The sequence below is a fragment of the Camelus dromedarius genome, chromosome 3 (genome assembly GCF_036321535.1).
Source record: "Camelus dromedarius isolate mCamDro1 chromosome 3, mCamDro1.pat, whole genome shotgun sequence".
In the NCBI taxonomy this organism is placed as follows: Eukaryota; Metazoa; Chordata; class Mammalia; order Artiodactyla; family Camelidae; genus Camelus; species Camelus dromedarius.
The window spans coordinates 40260670-40287932 of record NC_087438.1 but is presented as its reverse complement, the minus strand read 5'-3'; the positions used below and the strand labels follow the sequence as shown (position 1 = coordinate 40287932).

The following is a 27263-nucleotide window of genomic DNA, read 5'->3' as shown; positions in this document are numbered from 1 at the left end:
GAGGAAAGACTTTTAACCTCTGTGTCTATGAGCTATAAAGCCCATATAGACCTGGATCTGCTGAAGCCATCCGTGCTACATTGTAGAGAAATCTACCTATGAATGAAACCAGTTGGGGGGAAGACAGACTCGTGTGATAGAGAGAATATATCCTGATGTTTGACTCTAGTTCGATTTCTGTTCAGTTATACTTTTCAAAATATTGCATTAGGTAGGATAGGCTAAGCTGTGGTAGGAAATCGGCTCTAAAATAAAATTCAGTAGCTTAAACAATAAGCTGTCTTTCTTATGTAACAGTCCTGGGTGGATGTTCAGGTAGGTTAGTTCTTTCCACAGTTGTTTAAGCATCCAGGCTGATGGCTAATCAGCTATCATCAACACGTGACTTCCAAGGTTCCCTGAGCGCTGCCATTTCATTCAGCCAGAAAGAAGAAAGAGCACTGAGACATTCACAGGGAGATTTTTACTGGCCAGGCCAGGAAGTGACTCACATCACTTTCACTTCTAATGCACTAGAAAAAACTTAGTCATATAGCTACATCTAATTTTAAAAGGTGCTTGTAAACGTAGTCCAGCTGTGTGTACAGGAGAAAGTAGATTTTAGTGGAAAGCTAATGATTGAGGCTACAAATATATTCCTGGATAAAGCCAAATCAACAAAGAAACTGAATACCAGACTATATCATATTGGCCCACAGAAAAACTGTTTTTTTCCCCTTTTGTATTGCATTATAATTGACTTACAATATTATATTAGTTTCAGGTGTGTAATGTAGAGATTTGTTATTTTTATAGATTTTACTTCATATAAAGTTATTATAAAATACTGGTTATATTCCCTGTGCTGTACATTGTAACTTACTTATTTTATACCTAGCTATCTGTACCTCTTAATCTCCTTCACCTATCTTACCCCTCCCTCTAACTTTCAAAACAGTTTTTATTGAATTAAAAATCTGGTGAAACCATTACCCATATTTTAATGCTATTATAAGAAATACTCCAGAAAAAAAATGTATCAAATCTATCATAAGATGTTGTCAAAGACACCTGTTCATTATATTGCATAATGTCTACCTAAAAACTGTGGGAGAAAGTCACATCAGATATCAGTACTAAGGATAATAGAAAACTAACAAATATCATTTTTCTCTTATAAGACTAGGAAAAATTAACAACACTGAGCTAGTGTTACTGAGGGTGCAGGAAAATTAACAAGCTCTTACACTGTTGGGAATGTAAATTAGCCAGTATGAATTGTGCAACTAACTGTTTCCTTTTCTGAACTGACTATCAAGAAGCTTAGCAGGATGTCACAAGTTATCTTTAGTGGGGTTATTACATGAGATTTTGTACTTTATTAATTGACTTTTTAAAAATGAGAAACATGTATTTAAAAAATAAATAAAAGCAAAACGAGGCTATTTTTATTTTTATAAAACAAAAATTAGTCATTCTTCTCCAAAATAGTTGTTCAGATGATTGATCTCATAGCCATTGTGAAGTTCTGATCAAAAGGAAGGCTGTCTCTTTTTGAGTTGGCTGCTACAAAGCTGAGAGTTGCATTTGTGGTCCAATCTCAGAAAACATATAGGTAATTAGAGTTTATATTAGAGCCTCATATCTGGTTCCACTTTTCCCTTATTCTGATTTTACTTTCACCTTTCACTGCAATTTTATGCATCTGTCTTTGTCTTTGAGTCTTCAATCCCATGTCTCTTCTGGAAGAAGGAAAAGAATGAATGTATAAGACAGTTTTCCTGTATCACAACTCTATCACTCTTCCTATACAAAACTTAGAATCCTACAGCATGTATTTTTCTGAAAGGCAAAACCCCAAATTTTTCATCTTAGTGTTTACACATTTAAAAACATATAAACATAAAAATATAGTTATATATAATAAAAATTTATTTACATAAATGCACACAACCATGTGCACACACACACACACAAAGTGCCTAGGCCAAACACTGTACTATGTATGGGAGAAAGAGAAAGAAGGTTCAAGTTGCTCAGTCTGGTTCAATGTTTCCAGTATTTTTTCACCATGACTCATGTCAGAAAACCTAATGGCCTCACATTCCCAGAGGCATACCAAGACACATGGTATTTACAGTTCTCAGCATGATGACAATTTTGTCTCTTTGGCTATTACTGATCTGAGACATACTGGCAGTCTCAGGAGTCAGATGGTTAAGAACACAGATTGACTACAACATAGAAAGACAGGTATATGGAGAAAATACTCTATGCTATACCACATAAGAAATAAGAGACCCAAAATCGTGGAGTAAAAACAAATGGGACACTTTTGATAAGAGATATTGCTGGGAGTTAGGCAAAAGAGAAAAATAGAGATTAGAAGGATCGTTCCAGAAAATGGAAAATTTAAAAAACAGTTGGATTCTACACAGGGAAGATGATGAAAATATTTCTGGACATTTGAATATATGCTACTTTGTACAGTATGTCATCTTTCGTACCGTATCATTAAAAAAATCAGCTAATCTGTACAATAGCATTTTTAGATAAATGAAGCTAATACCTCTGAAAAGCAAAAAATTTCCAATCTGACCATTTTAATGAAAATAATTTTTCAATATTTTAGGGTTTTTTTCTGTCTTAGTAAATTAAATGCCATCCATGTACTCACTTTCTCTTTGGATCTCAGGCTAATTATATGTAACTCATTGCACAGTTGACCCTTGAACAAGGTTAGGGGCTAAAACCTTCTGTGCAGTCAAAAATCAGCACATAACTTTATCGTCTGCCCTCCATGTACATGGTTCCTCTGTATCTGCAGATTCAATCAACCAAAGATCATGGAGCACTGTAGTATTTACATCAGAAGAAATTCGCATATATGTGTACCTGTGCAGTTCAAACCTGTGCTGTTCAAGGGTCAACTGTATACTGTACTTTAACATAAGTAAGTCTTACTGAGATTGGTTTTTGACTTATAAATGATCCCACCACTTTATAGTAACTCACTTATTTCTTACTGCCAATCAGGGTTACTGCCTCTAACTACTGTCTATCAGCTTTCCCCCAATCTTTTATGTGTAGAAAATTAGGAGAAAAATTGGCGGAGAAAGGGGTACTACTGAGCTTGCTAAATCCCTAATCTGTTTTTGCACACTACACCACGCCTGCAGCTATTCTCTAAGGATAGCTGTATTCTGCATAACGTTCAAAATACATACATTTTGTGATTTTTTTTTTTCACACTACCTCGAAAAGATCTGTTTTGGTAAATTCCCAGGCAAGTTTTCCTGACTTTTCAGGCTGTCAAAGGCCTTCCTTGAGGACTATCCTTTGGGGTATAGTAGAGTCGAAAGGGTCAATTGGCACAGTATTCAAATTTAGATTTTTGCCATAATCTTAAAATAAGACTGCACATTCCATCATAAAGTTTTCTGTGTTAAAGTTTAGTTTAAAATATACTACTCCACCTCATACCTATTAGGATAGCTACTATTAAAAAAAAAAGCCAAAAAATAACAAGTGTTGGCAAGGATGTGGACAATTTGGAACCCTTATGCACTGCTGGTGAGAATGTAAAACAGTACAGCTGCTATGAAAAACAGTATAGTGCTCCTCAAAAAAGTTAAAAACTGAATGATCCAGCAATTCCACTTCTGGGCATATAACCAAAAGAACTGAAAGCCATGTCTTAAAGAGATATCTGTATACCCAAGTTCATAGCAGCATTACTCACAACAGTCAAAAGGTGGAAACAATTCAAGTGTCCATTGACAGATTAATGGATAAACAACATTTGCGATATACAGATACAATGGACTATTACTCTGCCTTAAAAACGAACGAAATTCTGGCACATGCTACATGGAAGAACCTTGATGACATTATGCTAAGTGAAATAAGCCAGTCACAGAAAGGCAAACACTGTATGATTCCCCTTATATGAGGTATCTATTTTCTATTTCTATGTTTCTATGAGACATATTTTCTAGAAATAGAAAATACAATGGTAGTTGCCAGGGGCAAATGAGGAAGAAGGGGAATGGAAAGTTGCTGTTTAATAGATACAGAGTATAGAGGGTACAGAGTTTCAGTCCTCCAAGATGAAAAGAGTTTTGGAGATTAGTTGTACAATAATATGAATGTACTTAATACTACTAAGCTGTACACTTAAAAATGGTTAAGGTGGTAAATTTTATGTTACATGTATTTTACCATAGTTACTTGTGTGTGTGTGTGTGTGAGTGAGTGTATATGTGTGTATGTGTAAAATTTATAGATTCTGTAACCCTGTTTTGACAATTCCTCAACTTTTGGCAATTAGGAATTAGTCCCCTCAAAGGAAGTGAATGGACACATTTAAAAGGTACGGGGCTGATCACAAAAGTAAGAACAAGTATCCTTTTCTATATATTTCACCTACAGCTTGTTCTCCAAGTGAATGATAAACTCCTTATGTATTAACACAGTGTCTTCTACTTATTTTAGATAGCCAACACTCTATGCCAGCAAACAGAAAGCAGGTAATGCTGGTTGATGTGAGAATGTTTAGGTAGCACGCTATTCATATCTCCAAACTGTCACCATATAATTTTAAAATAAATTAGAACTGAAAGGAATGTTGGGAGATCCTAGTAGAATAGTTATCAAGCCACTTCTTAAAGCTCTTAAAAACCAAGGAATGGAAACTAATTCTTTCATCACTCATTCAAAGATGTTATGCATTAGGTTAAAAAATGTCCTCATAAAACGTGGAACTAGACAGAGGAGACAGTTGCACAACGGTGTGAATGAACTAAATGGCACTTTAAAAGATAAACTTGGGGTAAGGTCACACAATTCAGAGAAAATGGAATTTAAATTCTGGTCTGTATGACTTCAAAGCCCGTGCATGTACCATTTCCTACTACCCTGTAGTGTCAACAAATACACAACCAAAATAGCTAAACTGCTTCAAATAACTAAAAGTGGAAGTTTGTATATACTGAATACTTCTTGTCAGTAGCACAGTTAGCCATGATGGAGGATAAAAACCCCCTTTTTATTCCTTAAATAACTTTTAAGTACTTGATGAGATCCTAAATTACATGGACTAATAACAACTTTTCCCTAGAAGTGAGTTTTTTTTTTAAACTTTCTTAATAAAGGAAATTCTTCATATCAAGAAAGACTGGGTTTATAAAAAAATTACTATGTCCTCTTGTGACCTATTTGTACTATTTTTAATAAAGGGTTACATGACTATATTGACTCATATAGTATATAATTAGAGGCTGTAACACCACAGGGATGTATTTGATCTTTAAAATTGCCAAATTAAAATCCTTGCTATATGTATTATAAAGAATACAAAATTCTGATATAAATCCAAGATGCTTAATTTTGTAGAGATATATATATTTACATTTATATAATATATATATATATATATATTTTAATATACCTCATCTTCCACAGAGAGATGATAGGGATGGATGGTTTTACCTTGCATGTTGTGTCAAAAGCAACTTGAGAGGCAACCACAAAGTCTGAATAAGCAGACCGAATTGTGAATGTTCTTCTGCCACCACTCCCCTCTTAAATCACCCATCTTAATCCACTCTGGTCAGACTCTGGAGTTCTTACACTCTCATACATGATATTTTGCACTGTCTCATTGCTTTTAGCAAAAGGATGAGTAACATGTAAATCACAAAGAATGAGAAATGACCCTTCTTCACCACAATGTCTTCAAGAAAAAAACACGTGAAAAAAATCCCACAATCTATTCCAGAAAAAAACAACAACAACAACAAAAAAAACCAGGAAAGATTCTTACTCAGGTGTTAGGATTAAGATCAACTTTCCTGAGACTGGGAAATAAGGTGATTAGGCCAGGGATAATGGCTTGAAGAGGGCTGTCCATGAGATAGCTCTTGAAAACACCAACTTCCCAATGAAAGTATTAAACACTTCCATTTCCCTCTATTCTCAGGAAAATTCATTTATTCAACAAGAATCTTAATTTTATAACTCTAAGGCCTCATTCTTCACTTCATATAATAATTAAAACTGTCCATGACTTTGAAATAGTTCAAGGTATGCTATCTGATTAAACAGCATCTACATCCTAAACTCAATCTCCTTTTCAAAAAGTTTAATCTGAGGAAGCACTAACCCCAGGATACAAAAATAATTTGACAACTGAGTTATTCTGCAAGAAATGATATGAATATTTATCTGTTTTTTTATTTAAAATGGATAAACAAGCAAACATATCTCCTCAGCTGAAAGCCATCCAAATGTAATTTTAAAACTCTCCAAATTGTAAAGAGAAAAAAAAAGCCAAGGGAATGAATTTTTAAACTTAGTTCCAGAGCATATTAGAAGTTAAAAAAAATTAGAACTGGGTCTTATTCAGAGACACACTTACATTTGTGATGTGAGAAAGGAATGAATTCATTCGTCAATAATAAGGGGGCAATTTGAAGGGAAAAATATGAAAAGAAACAAGTCTACCTTGATTTTTTTTTACTTCATGTTTAATAAATTGCTTTGAAAGTAAACGCTCTTTGTTCTTTTATTCCATTTTCCATGAAATAAGGACTATGAAATCATCGATAAAATGATTAGAAAGGCTTTCCTTTCACCATGGTCACAGAATATACCCTTAAATAAATGCCATTTATGCTGACTCTAGGCAAACACAGCACCACCAAACACTCCATTTTACCCCTTTTACTTTCCCTGACCTTAATATCTCAGTAGGAAACACTACTGGGAATAGTTGGGTTGAGTTTTTTTTAGATCGTGGGTTCCCCGGCAGGTTATAATCCTACCTGACAAAGACAAGATTCTCATCATGGTTTATACAACATGAAACATCAGCGAGAAAAACTGGTTGTTACAGCACTGAGGTTCACAGCACTAGGATGCACCTAGGGCAAACCATGCCTTGGTTCAGAAATTGCTGAGAAATCAACCCTCACCTCAAACAGTTATGGCAGTGTCTGATTTCGCAGGTCTCTACAAACAGCTGAGATTCCCTTGGATGCCTTGACACCAGCTCAGCTGGAAAACAAATGCTGAATAAACTTAGATTCGCAATTGGTTAAGAGCACATATTCTGGAGCCTGACCACATGGTTCTGCAATTTACCCCATTATGTTCTTTAGTATTATTTAAATTCCCTGTGCCCCAGTGTCTCTATCCATAAAACAGGAAAATAAGAAAAGTATGATACTAGGATAAATTTAGCAACTATGTGCAAAGCACTAAGACTAGTACTTGGCACTTGGTAAATACTACATGTATTAGCTATTACTATTGTAAATTATTTTGTTGGTTGATTATAGTTTGAAAGTCATACTACAAATCAAATAAAGAGTTTTTCATATCAAACTTAAAGAGATAACATTGATACCACATGAGGCCTCAAAAAAAAAGCAACACAGAAGTTTGTTTCAGTGCTCTCCCTAGGGTGTTATGAGGCTAGTGGGAGTAAAAGGTTTTGACCACAGAGTGTAAAATGATGTTTAAGAACTGACAGTTTTGCTGCTGAAAGGGAGTGGTAGGCAAGAGGAAGTTCTGACCCTCTTAAAGTTCAGATTAGCCTGGTGCCCTATAGGGCAACCATACTTCTGCTTGGAAAATCTTGTGGCTTCAGAATCAAAGGCACATCTCAGAAAAGCTGGTAGAAAGGTCAAAGGTGAGATGGCCAAGATGGTGAAGAAGGAAGACCCCGAGCTCACCTCCTCCAATGAGCACATCAAAATCACCACTTTTTACGAGTAACTATCTATGAAAACAACCTGAAAACTAGCAGAAAAGATTTTCCACAACCAAAGATATAAAGAAGTGACCACAAAAAGACAGAAGGAGGGGCAGAGACATGGTAGTCAAGACCCACACTCCTTTCTATGCCACCTACAAACAGAAGGATAATCACAACTGCAGAGATTCTCCTCAAGGAAAAGGGGCTGAGCCGCACATTGGGCTCCCTATCCTGCAGGTCCTTCACTAGGAAGATGAATACCCAGAACCTCTGGCTTTGAAGGCCAGTGGGGCTTGTGTACAGGAGAGCTGGAGGACTGTAGTAAGCAGAGACTCCACTCTTAAAGGGAACATGCAAAATCTCACATGCTCTCTGAGTCCCAGTACAGAGACAGTCATTTGAAAGAAGCTTGGGTCACACCCACCTGCTGATCTTGGAGGGTATTATGCTAAGTGAAATAAGACAGAGAAAGGCAAATACCATATGATTTCACTTACACGAGGAATCTAAAAAACAAAACAAGTGAACAAACATAACTAAAGAGAACACTCACAGATAGGGAGAACAAACTGGTGATTGTCAGAGGGGAGAGAGAAGAGAGAATGAGTGAAACAGAAGAGGGAGAGTAAGAGGTACAAACTTCTAGTTAAAATAAATCAGTCAAGGTATTTAATGTATAGCATAGGTGATAGTCAATACTATTGTAGTAACTCTGTATGGTGACAAGCAGTAACTAGACTTACCATGGTGATCATTTTGTAATGTAAAAAAATATTGAATCACTATGTCGTACTCTGAAACTAATACTGTAAGTCAATCATACTCAAATAAAAAATTTTAAAAGGTCAAAGGGGAAATAATGAGGAGGTAGGAGGAAAGAAACAAATGCAATTTAAGTCTAAGCACTGTTGGCAGCACTATTATTTTCCCAAGCACAAGGAGTCCCTCCCTCATCTGAGGTACAATTTAAGTGCAAAATAGAGTAGATAAGACCCTTATATTGCCCACCTCAATTCACAAAGCATGGGATGAGGTTTATTTGCCAGGCATGCTTCCCTTCACTTTGGTTTTATAAATGGCTTAGCCACAAGGTGATCCTGAATTGTGGTAAATTCTGGTTCCGTCACAAAACACACATCAAAATTGCTAACTTCTACTCCTTCCCAGATGTGCTGTCACTATCTAAGCCTCTCAGAAGAAATACTATGATAGATAAGAAAATATATAGCAAAATGGCTACCAGGGGCTATGGTTAAATACAACAGTTAGAAGTCAAAATGTGCACAGGAATTGACAAAACAGTCTCTGGGGCCTCGGGAAGGCAAGCCCTTCTATTCCTGGGATGTCTTATTTGAGGTTCAATATTTCATACATGAAGTGTCACGAGGATTTAAAAACATAATCTTGGATTGGGAGAGACTTTTCTAGAAATTTCAAGAAATCCAGAAACTTGAAAGAAAAGTGTTGACTAATTTTCTTTATAAAAAACTTTTAGGGAGTTTAAAAAAAACAACAAACTCATGAAACAAAGTCAAAAGACCAAGAAAAAAAATCAGAAAGAAAAAGATGCTTAACCAAATGAAAGCCAAAGGGCTAAATATTTTTAATATATAAACAGGCTAAATAAAAAAAAAGAACACTTATAAAACTATGGACAAAGGACATTAATAGTTTTTACATAGGAGAGAAATATATAAATATGCAGATAGAAATGCATAATCTAATAATTAAAGAAGTATAGATTAAAAAGAAATTCTCCTCCAGAGTTCTTTCCCTACCAAAGCGTCTGAAGAGGTCACATGCTCTAGATACAGCAACTGCGACGTGGTGGAATCTTTCCATCAGCCTGGTTCTGACTGTGGAACTGACAACATTCTCATCCTCCACCTGGAGTAGTAACTGAGAAAGAAATCTCTGTCATGTTAATTCACTAGAATGTCAATGGTTAATCCATTCTCAGGGCACAACTACCTATCCTGACTTGTATTAATATATCCCAAATTGCAAAGTGGTTATTTCAGGGGGCTGAGAAAGGATTATGGTGGACTTTTGAAATCTATATTAAATATTTTTTATATTACTTTTATAATTTCAAAAAAATTAAAAGGTAAAAATATAAAAATTAAATGCTGACATCCAAAGTATGAACACTGGTAACAATTTCCCCAGATTTGCACTACTTAATTTGGAGATTTATTTCTTATTTAGGTTAATACATCTGTCCCTAAAAGACTGCCTACAGAGAAGCAATCCTTCTATTCATAAATGGCTCTTGGTAGGGCCATACTGGATTTATTACCAATATTTAGGCCCCAAAGATAACTATTTCCATAGGGTACACTGAAGCGGGATGGAATGCACAGAATAATGTTCTAAGATCAAAAAGAAAGGCCACATATTTCACCAGACAAGTAAGTACCTTGTTAAGGGAAATTAGTTCACATTTTAAAAGTATCCAAATTGCTGGTAATCAAAATTACTATTATATGAAATGGAAAGCTCTACAATCATCCTCCTAAGGTTGTCAAAGACAAGGCCAATCTAACCTTATTTCTATTAATTTGATTTTTCTAGACACAACAATGAAAATAAAATTAAACCTAAAGGATTCCATGAAAATATTTCAAAACCAGCCTTGGGAGGGACAAGATTCCAGGGAAATCCCTTCCTTCTTCCATCAAATCCTCTATTTCAACCAAAAGAGTTCCATTTTTAATTTTCTTCCAACTGGTATGCCACATAAGATTTTGTCTGGAGCTAAATGATGGAAAATCCATCATCCAAAATCATGATTATAGGAAGATATTGACATAAAATATTAACCCCCATAAAAGAAGTTGCCACATTAAGGTGCTTATCTTTTGAATACCAAGTGGTTAAAATCTAGGAAAGGACTCTAATCACTGCAAAGCAAACATAATTGCAAAAGGTCAAACAAATGAACATAGCAAGCATACTACATGAGATATAATTATGTCCAAGCTTCTATTCTCAATGGAACGGTACACCTGATGATCCAAGGTCATCCAATCTAAGAGCCTATACAATTCATTCTTCAAAATAGGGAAGTCTGTAAATTTTATAGCTCAGTTCATTTGCACTAGGGATAGAGAGGCAGGTTTATTGGTGAAGTCAGCCTGAGCTGAACTCAAGAACAAATGCTGGGAAGATAGAATTGGGTAATTGGTGAGATTGCCAGAAGGTTTTGTGTTTCAGACAGGAACGGGTTATATAGGAGGTATATTTCATCAAGTCTCACAGTAATAGGTAGGACGCTTTGTGGAAAAATAGCTTCATGGAATAGACGAGAATATCTTGTGAAATAAAACTGCATGCTTGTTATTTGCCTCATAGGACAAGGACCTCCTTAGGAAATATCCTACCAAATGGCAGAGCAGCAGGTTCAATGGTTGATAGTTGTCAGTAGACTGACAAAGTTATCCCAAAAGCTAGTAAAATTGCAAAAGTTGTAACCATAGCTAGTTACACCAATCTAGAGCATTTTTTTCATATTTGACCCTGAGTTCTATGAAACACACTGATAAACTGGAGGATAACTGGAGGGAGGTGAATACGATGATATAAAATTTAGAAACTACAACTTCTACAGAAAAGTTAGAAGAACTACAAAGTTAATTCACTGATTGAAAAACTGAAGGGAGATCAGAGTCATACCATGATTCAAAGGGACAGTAGATAGAATTTTTAAGTTGCCAGTACATGGCAACTTATACCTAACAGTTGCTCTATATATTTTCATGATTAATTCATATCAATTCCCAAGTGCAAATGTTTTTAAAGTTGGTTTCCACTAACTGGGCTTCTCTTAAAGCAGAATTCACCAGCATACTTTTAAAAACAAAAATTTTTTTTCTCTTCCCTTCTTCCCTTTCTCTCTGTCCCCCTGCTTTTTCTTTTTCTCCTTCCTTCCTCTCTCTTTATAAGTAATAAATTCACATAGTTCAAGCATAAAACATAAAATGGTATACAGTAAAAAAAAAAAATTCCCTCTCAAGCCTGTATCCTATTCGCTGAGTTCCGACCCCTACACATACACATAACTGGCAATCCCTCTTTATTAGTTAATCCTTCCAGAAATTATTTTTATGCACACATAAGTCAACGTAAATGTATATGTGTGTGTATTTTATACACATTCACACATAGAATTTCACTTCTTTTGTTTTTCCACAAACGGCTTACTCTACAAACTTTCTGTACTTTTCCTTTTTACTTATTAATATACATCAGAATTTTTTCATATTAATACATAAAGCATACCCTCATTTTTTACAGCTGCATCCATTGTGAATACGTACCATAATTTGGTACTGGCACTCTAATGATGAGCACTGGGTTTAAGAGGCATTTACATTACAATCATGGAATTATTTATTTATAAAGGACCAACAAATTTCAAACAAAAGGTAGACAATCTCCTACGGTTAAAAAAACACTATCAAGGTTGCTGGGCTCATTTGGGTATTTAGAATAAAAGTACTAAGTTCAAATGTACAAATACATTTTTAAAAAAAGACTCTAGCATATTAGTTATAAATTTACATGCTCATTATCTTGATTTTTAATTTGAGTTTATTTTGGATAATTTCACCCATATGATTCACATGCATGATATGTCAGGGATATTGTCAGCCTTCAAGAAGCATACCTGGTTTGCCCATGGATGCTACAGAAATTTTTATTTTGATTCATGGCATGTGAAATCAGTGTCAGAAAGCAGAAAGAAAATAATTACCAAGTGGCACCTAAAATCATCACTTTCCTCTAGGAAACATGGTGAACAAATGTCTGAAAAGATGTCCTCTACTAACTAAAAACAATGACTCCTTTCTCCCTTGGTAGAAGATAATTTGAGTGTCTCCCACAGATACATAAAGATTTAACCATTACAAGTGACATTTACTCACCCGGTTGGATAAATTAAATTCTGCTTAATTAATAATTTATTAATTTATGTAACTAAAAGATACATACATGTAAGTCTTTGCCAATTTTTAAAATTGGTATTCTCTTATTCTAGTACTAGTCTGTTTCTTGTAATGAGTTAAACAATTAATATTTCTTACTTACACTCTCTCTAAGAAGGATGAGAATTTAATATACAAAGACTAGGAATTCTTGTATATTAAAATTCATGGAAAAATTAGGACAGGTGAAAACAATCTACAATCACCTCAAAAAGTCATTAGTGCTTCCATTGGCAGTATTTCAACTCGAGTAAGAAATATTCAAAGGGACAATTAAAAACTACTTCTAGTTAAAAAGAAACAAAAAAATGATACTAGCAAATGGAGAATATATTTAGACTGAGACATAAGAATATTATTTAATGACCATTTTTCATATCTTAGAAATTTAGGCTATAAGCCAATCCTTTAAGATTAAAAAAATTACATTTTTATATATCCATTTAGATGTTATTTTTGAATATAAGTTCTTAATGAAATACCAGGTTACTTTAAATCTTTTTCATTAAAATGTCAATCTTTATAAATAATCTGTGCTTTGGACAAAATTTTGATAGTTAAGCAATCATTTATTTTCAGCTGTACTTTGTAATGTTAGAGCAAAATTGTGACAAACTGAATATTCTCTGAAGAATTCAGATTGACAGCCCTTTAGAAATTTCACTTACTTTAAAATTCACTTTGGATCTTATCTTTCATATGAGCGGGACCTAAAATTGGTAGTAACAGCATACCTTTGCTAAGTATAGAAATCTAAGCCTGGTAATTATCTCCAACCTTTTCCCATACAGAATATCCTTATGATTATTTATACTCTGTCTTCCTCAACTATGCAAATTTAATTAAAAAATGAACATGTTTATTCATGAAGAATACATTTGGGAGCCTTAAAAAATAAATGTCCACATAGTTATATGATAAATATTTGGGGGACACTGAATCAAGTGCCTACTGTGGATGAGCATGACATGGTTCTGCCCTCGAGGAATTCACAGCATAGAGAATAGGACAAATACGTAAAAGTAAGTAGTAAAATATACATTTATAGGAGAATGGTTAGGAAAACCGACTGTCTTGGTTTCCTAGGGTTGCTATAACAAAATACCACAAACTGGGTAACTTAAAACAACAGAAATTTATTGTCTCACTGTTCTGGAGGCTAGAATTCCACAATCAACGTACAGGCAAGACCATGCTCCTTTTGGAGACTCTAGGGAAGAGTTCACCTTCGCCACCACTAGGGGTACTGGCATTCCTTGGTGCTCTTACGCTTGCAGCTGCATCTCTCCAGTCTGCCTCCATCTTCACGTGGCCTTTTTCTCTGTTTGATTCTCTGTGTGTTTTCTCCTACTGTAAGACACTCGTCACTGCATTTAGGGCCCATTCTACTAGTAGGACCTCATCTTAACTAATTACATACGCAAAGACCCTACTTCCGGCAGACAAGAATTTCTGGGGTACACTATTCAATCCATCGCTGACTGTGTATAAAGGAAAAAAGTAAAAACAAAACTTTTGTCAGACTATACAAACTTCAGGTTAAAGTGCTCTACAATTTGGGTTTCATGGTTGAAGCCAGGGAAAGAGGACAACTTAGCAACATCTTAAAAGTCCTTAAAGTATTCAGTTAGGGGTTGTGCAAATCTTCATTTCAACAATGGATTTGAGATGATTTAATAGAGTATCCTCAAAGCCCAAAAGACTGAGTTATTGTGTCTGGATCCATATCAATGGCTCGTCAAAATTTCACCCTGTACTATGAAAAGTAACAAAAGGAAGTAAGGATGACTGTTCCATCCATTCTTGTTTGCAGCAGCACGTATCTCATCAGAACTAAGGGCAAGACTGGTTTTCTCTTTGATGAGAAATCAGTGAGATGTTTTTGATTTTTATTAAATATAATTATTCATACTTGCCAGAAAGAAAAGAAATACAGTTAGAATCATCAAACTGTAATGTAATCATTAAAACAAAAGAATCAACTATCTCATCATCTGAGAGATTCTTAAAGACATCAGAGGTCCCTCAGATCACTTTGAAAATTAACATCTAAGTTAGCTGGCAAAACAGGGGTTAAATATACATTATATCTTTACTGTACTGTTAACAAAATAGTATTTCCATGGTAGAAAATGACAAAATTATTCATTAACATTCAGCTTGAAATTTGGACTTAATTACTATTTTCTAGGAGGTAAATGTATTTGTTTTAAGTTTGGGGATTTTTAAAAAAGATTTATGTCACAACATTCATGGTTTCCAGCTCATTTTGAAAATTATTATCTACTTGTTTTGTGTGCTTTATAAAATGTCTCATAGATGTTATACCTTCTTCAAAAACATAATTCTTTAGAAAATGAATTCTATAATATGCTTGCTACAAATATGGTCTCTTCCCACCTCTTTTTTCAACAGTAGCTTAAATAATGCAAGTACAAATGCCACTTCTTTAAATATCTGATGGGTCCTCAGCACTCTGGCATGCGGTAGCTTTGTCCCCAAGCTTTTTTTTTTTTTTTTTTTTTTTGGCCTGTCAGCTGTGAGAAACAGTTTTCTACCAATTACTGTCACAATATGAATAAATTCAAAACTGAAAATATAAGCACTGAATATTTTCAGTAAATTTATCCCAAAACTATATTAAAATAGGGATTTAGCATGTAAACAAGGAATTTAGCAAGTAATAAGGAAGAAGCATCACACTGTACTTTGTCTTCTATAAATAAAAACACAATATAAGAAGATAAAGAAAAATGCATTCATGCCCAGAAGAGAAATGGGTAAATGATAGCAAGTGTATGAAATGAAAAGAAAAAAGAAGTTACAGCTGCAAAGAGAGCATCAATTAAGGAATGACTCCTGAAAACAATGTTACAGAATTGTTGCTGGGCTCTTCCCCCTTTTTGAATGACTAATTATGACCTAATTAAAATAATTTTTAAAAGATTTATGTAGCATTTCTTTCTTTGTCTAAAATTGGTATCTTTTCGTATATGGCTCTAAACAAACACTAGGCCAGCAGCTGGTTACTACCATGATTGTGGTTTGAAAGATGTTAAGAAACATGTTATAAAAATTAGCAATGTTCTTAGGTTATTACTGTTAATAAAACCTCAGATAAACAAGATACAGTTGGCTCTTACTCTGGACTGGTTCTGTGCCAAAAATTTTTTGGGGGGGTGTGATGTGCAGTGAATAAAAATCCTAAGTTTAAAGGTACAACTAAGAAATACACAGTCTAAGTTGCCTGTGTATATATAATCACAATGGTCTGGTCCGTCAACCTACTTTGGTCAGAACACTGTTCTTCTAGTTCTAAATCATAGTTCTGACACCATGGTGATGATGTACGATTATCACCAGGACACATTTTTTTAAACTCATTTTCAGACTAGGTATTATGTTGCCTTTTGTGCACAGTCACTCATTCTTCTCAAACATCCTTTTTTATATGCTTTCTTCTTGATGGCTTGTGTATATTATAGATTGCAGTTTAACAAATTCAAACAGAACTAGAAGATTTGGGCCTGAAAGTCAAAGTTTGTATCATTACTGACCTCTGCCTCTCTCTCTGAATTTCCTTCCCTACTTCTTATCACCCATATTCAATCAAAGTCATGTTATTTCTTTCCTCTACATGCTCCTCACAAGTGTGCATCGTTGACAGCCCACTAGCACCCTTCACTTCATACTAGCACTACTGTATGCCTGTGTTGCTGCAGTAGCAGTAGCTTCCTAAACGATCCAATCCATCCTGCATTAACACTGCCAGAATAATCTCCCCAAAATACTCCTTTGATTATGTTATAACTCTTCTAGAACTATGCAAAGGCTTACCATTACCTAAAGAAGCATTTCCCAAAACATATTTTATAGACTACCAGAATTTTACAAGATTTTAACATGTTTTAGTCTTTTTTTTTTTTAAAAAAGAATTCTCTTGCTATGTGTAGTTTAATAGAAAAAAAAGTGGTTTCCACACAGCAAGATTTTTAAGAGCTTTCAAAAGACCAAAGACACATTACATATACCCAAGGGTGGGAAAGTCCACATTTCCCAAATTTATTTCATTGTGTAACTCTTTTACCATACAATATCTTGTAATCGCTCCTAGAACACTAGGATGGTTTTACAAAGCATAGACTCTAAGTTTGCTCTTCATGACTCTCTAATTAGTCTGATCTCAAACTATTTCTAAACTTACTTCTAACTTCTGTATGAATTTCCACCTTGAACTAGACTCTGCACTCAATATACTCTGAGCAAGCTATATATATATGTATGACTCTGTCCTTCTCCTCAACTATAAAACCTCTGTCAACTCTTCATAGCCAAGTTCAAGTTTTGATTCGTTCACAAAGCATCTCCTAACAATTCAAGAGAACAATGATCTCTTCTTCTTCTGAACTATACCACTTACTCTTCATCTAATGCTCCATGTGGCTTTCAATTACTGCTTAGAACACAAATCTTCCAGAGACTTGCTTTTAAATTTAGTTTTTGTCTGTGGTTCCTTCTCCCTTACTAGAGAGCAAAGTCCCTGGAAGAAAAGGCATGCCTTTTGTACGTGCCCCACAGTATTACAGCTTTGCAATGAACAGGACCTAGAAAATATGTGCCAAATGGACGAAAAAAATTTTCTTTAGGGTAGTGTGCTATTTGCCTCACCGGCTCTACCTCCACCTTTCTGCCCTCTGCCCCAGAGAACTGATCTACATGGATTACATAAAAGGCTCCCTTGCCCTCTGGCTTCTACTGAGATTTAGATATTAGGGAATACCAACAGGAGACTAGAAGTAAGGGGGAGAATGAGGTCTGAGAATGAGGCTCCCTGTAAAGTCAAACTGTTTCCTTTAGCTCAAGGTCACAACTTCAGGTTCCAGAAACTACCTTTTCCCTTTTAGGCTTGGAAATGGTATGGACACCCCACTGTTAGACCTTCAGTTTTGGGCTTGTGGTTTCCTATACCATGCGGTTTCTCTCCTAGATTCTGCTCATACCTTTACATAGTCCCTTTATTACCTAATTTGAATGTGCCATCTGTTTCCTGCCTGAATCCTAACTGATACAGATGGTATACAATTCGTTTTGCTGTTTTAAAAAATACTTATTAGTCTCGCAATACTAAGAATAGGAAATGGATTTGTTTTGAAAATCTAAAACTAAACACAAGCTATAGTCTACAATGAGTTCTGGATTATGATCCACTTGAGGGAAGAAACCATGACTTATTTATCTTATATCATCCAACCCTGTGCTTAGAAAAGTCACATGCACAATGTTCACAACAAACATTTATGTAACTGAATTTACTCATCTATGGCAGAGAAAGTGCTCTCCAATTATGCAACAAGCTTCTCTACATTTTCCAGCCTCCCTTGCAGTTAGATGGGGGTCACATGACTGGGTTCTAGCCAGTGGACTATAGGGAGAAGTGACATATCCCTCTTCTCGGCCCAGCCCTTAAAATCATCCCAAGTGAGCCTTCAGCTCTCTTCTCCACTTGTCAGTCTCTAAGATTTTTTCCAAGTGATGAAAACATAAGAAAAATGACAGCTGCCTGATTCAAGAAATAAATGCTTGTGTTAAGCCACCAAGCTTTGTAGTTTATTATTTATCTAATAGAGTTCAAGTATTCCCTACTTATAACAATTTTGCATTTTAAATAATAACTGATTTTTAACTTCTATTTGGATATTAGAGCTTTCTCATGAATTTTTCCATTATTTCAATATACAGTGAAGTCTAATCATATGCTCTAAACTGTACAATGAATGAAGAAATATGCCTTAAAATAATATTTGACAAACAGGAAAAAAAAAGCTTGAAGGCATTCTTTTTATTTGTTTAGCATGTGAAGTAAGCTTACAAATATGATGACTATAAAATGAGATGATGACAATCTGAGGAGTTCTACCTCCAGGCTGAGACCCCTGGAGCAGGCCCATATCTTGTTCTTGACATCACAGTGGAGAGAAAAAAGGAGAGAAGGGGCTGTTCTGCAGTTGAAAACAGAAGGTATAAAGACTAGTGTTTCTGGAAGTTTGGAACATTTCTAGATTTTCTGGGTATTCTCTTCATGTTTCCTTCATGTTTGCCTATGTACATTTTATGTTTTCAGTTTAAAAGCAATTCTTGAAAAATAAGGAAAAATAAGGGAACAGAGCTGTTCTTGTTCTCTTTTGTCTATTAAAAATATACTATTTTCTCAAGTAATGGGCTAAGCTTTTGAAATTTTTAAGCTCCAAATGTTTATAGCCTTTTGTGGCTACTTAATACTCATATTTAAACTATGAAATATTATCAAAGAAGAACATATTTGTTACCAACATATATCTACCCATCTAAGAAAAACCAAATGTATACACATATATATATTCATACATAAAAGAAGACAGCCATTTTGTATCATTTGAGTTTTAAAAATCTCACCTCTTTCAGATTTATTCTTTCTAGTATTATGTTTTACTGACTTGAGCAACTGTCCTTGGCTCTGTGTTCCTTTCATAGTTTGAACACGCCACTTTGTTGAATTTTGCTGATTATGTGGGAACACATCAGGCCCCCTATCTTACTGCCATCCACATTTCTTGTGGCTATAGTTATACACATTTTTGTGCCTTTGCCCTTTTAAAACACTAGTGCTTTCCATCTCTATCTCTTCATCAGGATTGGTAACAGATATATTGTCAGTAATTTTCTTAAGATCTTTCCATTCCTCTTGAAACAAACATCTATTTTTCCTGTAGAGCTTTCTGAAGCCGCCTCTTCTAATGTATGACTTAGAATATACATCTAAATCTCTATAGCACTGTTTTCCTTAGCGATCATAAACTCTAAAATATATACTGATTTCTCTCAAGTTTCTACTTTATTGGTCAATTTTCTCCTTAATGATCAGAATTAGGCCATGAATAATAGATGCCTCACTCTCCTGACAAAACAAATGAGAACCTCAGCCACTGATTTATCATATGGAACAGGAGGGCGTGTGTGTGTGCATGTGCATGTATTTATTTATATATAGATTTTCCTATAGAGTTAAATATAAAAGTGCTCGCTCCTTTTGTTTGTCAAACCTCTCCCTATTCCTTTTTTTGTGAGAAGCTTTAAGTCCTTCTAAGTGGTCTTCTTAGTATAGCTTTGGTTTATCCCTACACTAAGTTTTAAAAATACATGTGAACCAAAACATTTTCCAAGAAAGAAATAATTCTAAGGAGAGTTTAAGATTATCATAGCCAGAATAGCATGAATTTCTGTTGGACAAATACTGAAATAAATGTATTTTATATACAAGAGAATGTTCAATACTTATCACACAAGAAGTGGGCTAAGTAGTTCTAGGTTTACTAATTGTAGGTACCATTAAATGACAATGTAAACAATTTTATGATAAAAATTAAATCTATATCACAAAATTGGTATCGCATGGAATAGAAAAAACAGATTTATATCATGAGGGATAGTATATAATAAAGCCCCTACTTGAAAGGATAACCTTAATATTTTCCATTGTACTATAATAACTTAATTAGATATTGGCATAGATAGATGGCATAAAAAATCTATATTACTGTCTTCATATAATAATTAAGGTTCAAAAAAACCCTACATAAACCCAATTTCTTAGAAGTTATCTATGTGAAAACATTATGGTTATCTGATGGTTGCTGAGAAGTAAAGAACTGATCACCCATAACCACAGCTCTCACATGAGTTGAAGTAGTTGATAAGTATGACGGATACTACAAAGGGGTCTAAACAAAACTAAGTTTAAAAGAGCAGTCAAGGAACTCACCAGAGGAGATGATGGTGATATTGTAGGGCAGCCAGGGAAAGGAGCTAAGGAGGTAAAGGAATGTTAGGGAAAGGATAACAGAACTAAAGAAGAAACGGGTGTTTGGTAGAAGCAGGTTCAGGGAAAATCTTAATGTTTTAAAATAAAAAGGTTATATTATATAAATTGCTTGGCCTTTTGCTGTAAGAGACCTCATCAGTTTTCTGGGGAATTAGAAGTAATCTCCAATATGCTTTCAAGTATTAAAAAAAGAAAGAAAGAAAGAAAAAGAGGAAGGAAGAGGAAAACAGAAGAAAATACTTGTTAAACTAAATATCATATAATATCTCTTACTTTTGAATTTAGATTTATTGGGATTTTAATAAAATAAATTAAAAACACTTCACATTTTAAAAATGCTAAGAAAGAAAATGGTTAAGACAAAAAACTAACTGAAAAACATAATCAACAATTTTATACATAAAAAAAATCTAAATTAAGAAGTTGATACCTCAAAAGAAGAGTGGTCAAATTAAATCATAAAATTCAATAAAGGATCTAAAAGCTGAGGTCTGTTGGTGACAACAGAGCTTGGAAGAGTTTTATTCCAAGTCTCAGTTTCTGAACCACACCATGAATCTCTAACAAACAGCAGAAGAGTAGTATATACTCTGATCACATTGAAATGGTAAGAATAAGTAAGATAGGAACAGGAAAACAGGGAATAGGAATGCAAAACAAAATTGGCTACTCTGTATAAGGCAATTCCAGATCTAGTTTGAAGAGTTCATGAAGTTCCATATTTGTCATGCCATTCTGCTTATGTTTTCAAAACTCTATTTGTCAGAAGTTTCTTGGGTGAAGCAATATGCTTCCCTAACTACCTATCAAAGACAGCACAGCACACCCGCTAAGACCACTATAAACACCTTACTATACAGAACCAGAGACCTTCATGCTTACCCTATGTTAAAACTTCAAGCACCATCTGGCTCTTTACACTTGTGAAGAGTGAGTAATCTTTGAGACCCACCATTCAAAGGCATGATCTCCGTCAGTCTGAACTTTGCCAGGATTTCATTTTCCCTTTCCTCTAGAGACCAGCTGCTAATGCAGACTACTTCTAGGGTCACTCAGCTCTTGCTGGATAGCCATAGTTCCCAGTTCCCATAAAGAATAAATCAAGGCAGAAGCCAAAATATACTAGAAACGTAACCTTCTGGAACAGGAGGTTGTGAAAAGAAGACAGGGCTAGCTGAGAGCAAAGGGGCATTTCAACATTAAGGTTCTTAAATGAAGAGACTGGCTGAGACTAGAGATGTACTTTGTTTATACTTTAAATGTGAAAACGGGAGTACACTTTTATCTAGTAACAAACAGCTTGGCAAATGACAAACAGCTTTCTGCCTTGCCTGGCCTCTGTTCACTGGTGCACATCACATACTGGGGTGAAGACACTTGCCCAGTAAAGTGTCAACAATACTACTTCCAAAATTTCAGAGGATAGGCCTAGAACATGTATGTATGTGATTTCAGAGCCAGAAAAAAATGCATAGTAGCCAGCAACAATCTGACAAACACTGTCTTGATCACAGCAATACGCAACATAGGAAAAATGTGTGCTTAAATCCCCAATAAAAATAGTGTCAAGGAAAGAGTATGTTTGACCTCTCAGGTAACAACTTTTAAATGTAATGAACTCTTACCTACATTGACAAAGAGAAACCAGTGGCAAAGATAATTCAATAGGCTTGGCAACCAAGTATCTCATACATTTGGTTTTGAAAGCAAGTATTCACCCAGACTTCACTCCTACAGTGTGCCAGGCCTTGTGTTACCGAAGTGTTGAGGGTCGCAGTGGATGAAGACATATACTTAAACATTTATTAGACCCCAACATGATAAGATTGCTAAAAAGTGATCCGTACAGTTCTACAAGGGCACACTGTTTCATTGTTCCACAGTGCACACTTGGGGTACACACAAGCTGAGCATTAGGGAGACAGATGATTGACAGGTTAAAAACAGTCAGAGGTAATACACAAAACAGTACAAAATTACTCAGTGCTAATAATGCTGTGGAGAAAAGGGATATTCACCCACATTGCTGTGAGAAATGTGAATTGCTAAGATTTTTTGGAGAGTACTCTGGTAATATTTATTAATAAAAATTGGATATATTCTTTGCTACTGCAATGTCACCTTTGGGAATTTATCTTACAGATGTAAAAGTGTGTCTAGGAAAGGATAATTGTACAGGATGTTTACTGGAGCATTTTCAGTAGTAGTTAAAAAAACTGCGAGCAACTCAGTTGTCCATCAATGTATTAATCAAAGGTTAAATAAGCTGCAGTATATCCATATTACGAAAATATAAATTTCAAAAAGAATTGTTTTTGTTCTGTACCTTCTGACCTAAGTAATGACCATGATTTACTGTTGAGTAAGAAACACAAGTTCCAGGAAAAGGTAAATATGATTCCACTTTTATTAAAAAAAAAAAATACCCTCTCCAAAAAAACTTACTTGTACGTATTTGTAAATAAATATACTGAGGGAACTCCAGAAGCATAACTCTAGACTACTAATGTTGAGTGTGACTGAAGGATGGTAATGAGGGAAAAACAAACACTCATACAGCAAAATCGGGGGGGAATGTTCATGCTATATAAAGTAAAGGGAAAGTATGTAGAATTCCAAAATATTACACTCTCCCTCAGGTGTCTTCTCTACTCAGGTCTCTTTCCAAATGGCACATCCTCAGAAAGATCCTTTTGGAATTTCCTGTCTAAATAGTCACCACACCCTCATTCTGTCACATGCTAGTCCCTTAATCTTGCTTTATAGCTTTTCATATTCTTGCATGACATTATATTACATATGCATTTATTTACTGTCTCTCTCCCACTAAAGTGTAAACTCGATGAAGGTGGAAAAGGGGGTTTTGTGTTGTTTACTATTGTGTTCCCAACACCTAAAATAGTCTCTGTGACATAGATATTAGTCAATATGGTTGTTGAATAAAGAAAGAAAGAATAAATTTTATCTCATGTATAAAAACTAAAATTACACATAAGCAGAAGTTAAAAGAGCAAAGATATTGATTTGATTGGACGATGTAATTGATAGCAACTTAAAACAAAGAAAAAGGTGACTTTTAATAATCAATTAAATCAGTTAAGCTCATATGTTTTGGAATACTGAATACTGTAAATTCTCAAATGGGTAGGCAAGGAGGAAGAGAAAGTAAGAAATAGGGGGAAGTCTAGGTTGAATGGATGACTCCAAGTGTATACACCTGAGTAATACTAGGAAGAAAAAGCACAAATGAGAAAGTAGTTTTTTCCAAATACTTGTAAACTCTATATGCTAGACACAGTGGTACTCTTCTCATAAAATAGTATTGCTTTGGTATGTAAACTAATGCACAAGAAGTAAAAATACATTTAAATGGCAGATTCTGTTATTAACACAGAGAGAGTAAAACAGTAGCTAGTAATGTCAAAAAGAAAAGGCAAGCCTTCATAAATTCCTAGCAGAATAAGCACACTTTTGTTATCTAATCTGAAGATACTTTTTTAACACATAAAGCAAATTCTGAAAAATGTCCATGGATATATTCTAAACACAAATATCAGAAATGTATACTGTTCTCCTCAAATTAAAGATTTACAATATAAATATATTAGATGTTCTCAAATATAATTAAATATAACAAAACTAATGCAATCCGTTTTTATATTATACTCTTAAATAATCTAGTATGTAAAAAATAAAGGCTAATAATTATACATATATTTTCTGGGGGATAGTCTCACCTTTATGTTTAGATTATATAATTTTAAACAAAATGTAATTGTTTTCATAGTAAGGATACTATTTTCACCTACAGTTACACAAATACTAATTTTCAAATAAAGCCATCTGAGGGCATCCTGCTGTAGTTAAAGCACACACTGTCCACAGAGACAAAGAACTCTGCAGGAACAATGAACACATTCTTAAGTCTTAGTTCACCTACAAACCATGAATATTTAAAAATCTTGTACAATATGAAATCTCCACCAGATAAGCATTAAACAAAAGAAATAACTTTTTGTCAATTTTGCTTTAAAAAAATAACACTTTAAAATGAGAATGAAATAATTTCCTTGAAAAGGCAACTTGTTATCTGTGATTGTTACTTGGCTGTCTGTTCAAAAATTTTTTTAATATTTAAAATAATGAGATGGTATTCTCAAAAAGTGAATTGTATGTTACTTGTAAGAACATGAAATGATTTTTTAATCCCATAAAGAACAAGCTTGTCCTCTGTTCCTACAATACTCATCTTTTATCTTGAAAGGCTCTATGAAAATAACCTACACAATAAAACCTTCTATAACTTCAAGAACTACCTTATTTTTCCTGTTTAAATAGTAAAGATGAATACACTGACTTTCAGGTACACATTACATTTTCTACATATGACTAAACATACATTTAGATATCAAATGTAGACATATTTAGTTAAAATCAATTAAACTGAGAAGTCCTTTCCTTCTGGCTGTCCATATTTTTCTTTAATCCTGGTCAGTGTAAACCCTTATTACCAGTAATTTGCCACTATAACACCGAGGGAAAATGCTAGCCTCACAATTTTTGTCATTTCTCCCCTCTCCCTTTCCCTGCAGGCTGCTACTGTTGATGGCCTTTATGGAAATATAAATTCAATCAGCAGCTGCAAATTTCATGAGACGTCCATCTTCATGCTGAATTTCTAACTGAGTGTCAAAACAATCTGTGGATTTCTCCCTGATGAAACACACATTGAATTGTAAATTTCTGCAATTTCCTCATGTTTGAATTTCAGCTGCAGCAAAATAGTGCTAGCCCAGATACACTGCCTATCAGGCTGAAATAACTAATTTTCTCTTCTTAGTCCTTCAAGCTAGTTAGAGTTAAATATTTTTTAAAAGCCATGAAAACAAAATATTTCCTCCCAAATTAAACAATTAAATTTCCTATACAATTATAGGAAAATGAGGATATAAAAACCATTAATATATTTTATATGTTTGAAAAGGTTTTTTTCCTCAGGAGATTTACTTGTTCTGCATGGTTGTCTTTTTCTTTCTTTCCACTGTATTTGGTGGTAAATAATGCTATAAGCTTTGATAAAATATATCTATATACAATGACAAGATAGTACATAAATGAAATGTAGTTATAAAATAATTACTAGTAACTTCAAGTTTAATGAGATATATTTTCATTAAATATTTTCATTAAATATTAAAACAAAGAATTGTAATAGCTAGACTAGGCATTCTTCTTGATATATACTACCAATTGAGTTTAATTTTTTTCACCAAAGAATCATTTTAAACTGACTAGCTAATTACAATTGCTTTTAAATAACGAGGAGCCTATATTATTTTACAACTAAATAAACAAAAATATTATGTTTAAAAAAGATACCTTAAGCAACTCATTAGTGCCTCGCATTCTGAGAGAGCAATGTCTTGTTCTTTCAGACATCTTTTCATTAACGTCATTAACAAAATAATTCACAACCCTATTTAAAAATTCAACAAGACACTGCAGTAAGCAAACTTTATGTGTGGTCTGTAAAACAAGTAATGAAATGACAATCATTCATTCTTTCAACATTTACTGAATATCTCCTATGTGCCAGGTAATTTTTACCAGGCCATAGGGACACAGAGATATGCAGAACAGTCCTTTACCTCAGGAGGTTAGTCTAGTTGAAAGAGAAGAAGATTATTATTAAAACATACCGAAATAAGTGTTATAAACTGGTACATGAAGAGAGGAAAATTCAGGAGAGCACTGAGAGAGACAACTATCTCATGAGCGGTTATGGAAGCTTTCAGAAACATTCATAGTGTCTAAGGACATATGGGAGTCAGCCAGGAGAGAAACAGAAGTAAGACACATTCCAGCCAGAGGGCAGAATATAATAAAAACAAACAAACAAACAAACAAACAAACATGGAAGCATGAAATAGCATGGTGCCTTTGGAAAACTGTTAGTAATTGGAGGTAGAGAGCAGGGCTGATATATGAAGTGGTAAAACAGGGTAGGGTAGAATAAGGTCATGAAAAGCTATGAATGTCATGTTAAAGTATTTATTTAAACATTATGCAGAAGGCAGTGGGGGTCTCCTGAAGGATTTTAAACAGGGGTATAACAATAATGAATGGTTTTTCTCAAAGGGATATAAAAGTTAAAGTATAATGATTAAGAATACAGACCTCTGGAGACAGATTCAGTTCAAATTCAGCTCTGCTACCTGCTGGCCATGTGATTTCAGTCAAGTTACTTTCTCTATGTCTCAATTACCTCATCAGCAAAATAGTGGTAATAATTCTAAATAATGATAAGATTAGCATGAGAATTAAGTGGCTTTTATGTATTTGAAGCTGTTATTATCATCACCATTTTATAGTTTGACATGGTCTTTAGGTCTAACTCTAATATTCAGGAGTCTCAAAGCCAATTAATAATCTAATTAAAATCATCAGGAACACTATTTGATACAAACTACATATCAACTTATTTTCTCTTAGAAAACATTTATTGAATATTTATGTATAGACACTTACAGAAAAAATTTTAAAAAACACCACTAGAAGAAAAAAAGTTATAATAATTTTAAAATACATTTAAAAAATATTAATATAGAAAATCAATCAACATTCTTAAAGCATGAAAACATTAGGATTCAATCAAATTTCTTCACATTAAAAAAAAAAT

General features: G+C 34.2%; 1 protein-coding gene and 1 long non-coding RNA gene across 2 annotated transcripts in view; both read right to left on the bottom strand.

Annotated features, from left to right (window-relative positions):
* NDUFAF2 (NADH:ubiquinone oxidoreductase complex assembly factor 2) overlaps positions 1-27263 on the bottom strand; it is a 153693-nt gene that overhangs the window by 82614 nt on the left and 43816 nt on the right. The window lies entirely within an intron of this gene.
* LOC135321052 (uncharacterized) lies at positions 1406-26996 on the bottom strand. The gene is made up of 3 exons (XR_010380466.1): positions 26762-26996; positions 6954-7035; positions 1406-1721 (listed from the first exon to the last, which is right to left on the bottom strand). It is a non-coding gene; the product is annotated as an uncharacterized LOC135321052 (long non-coding RNA).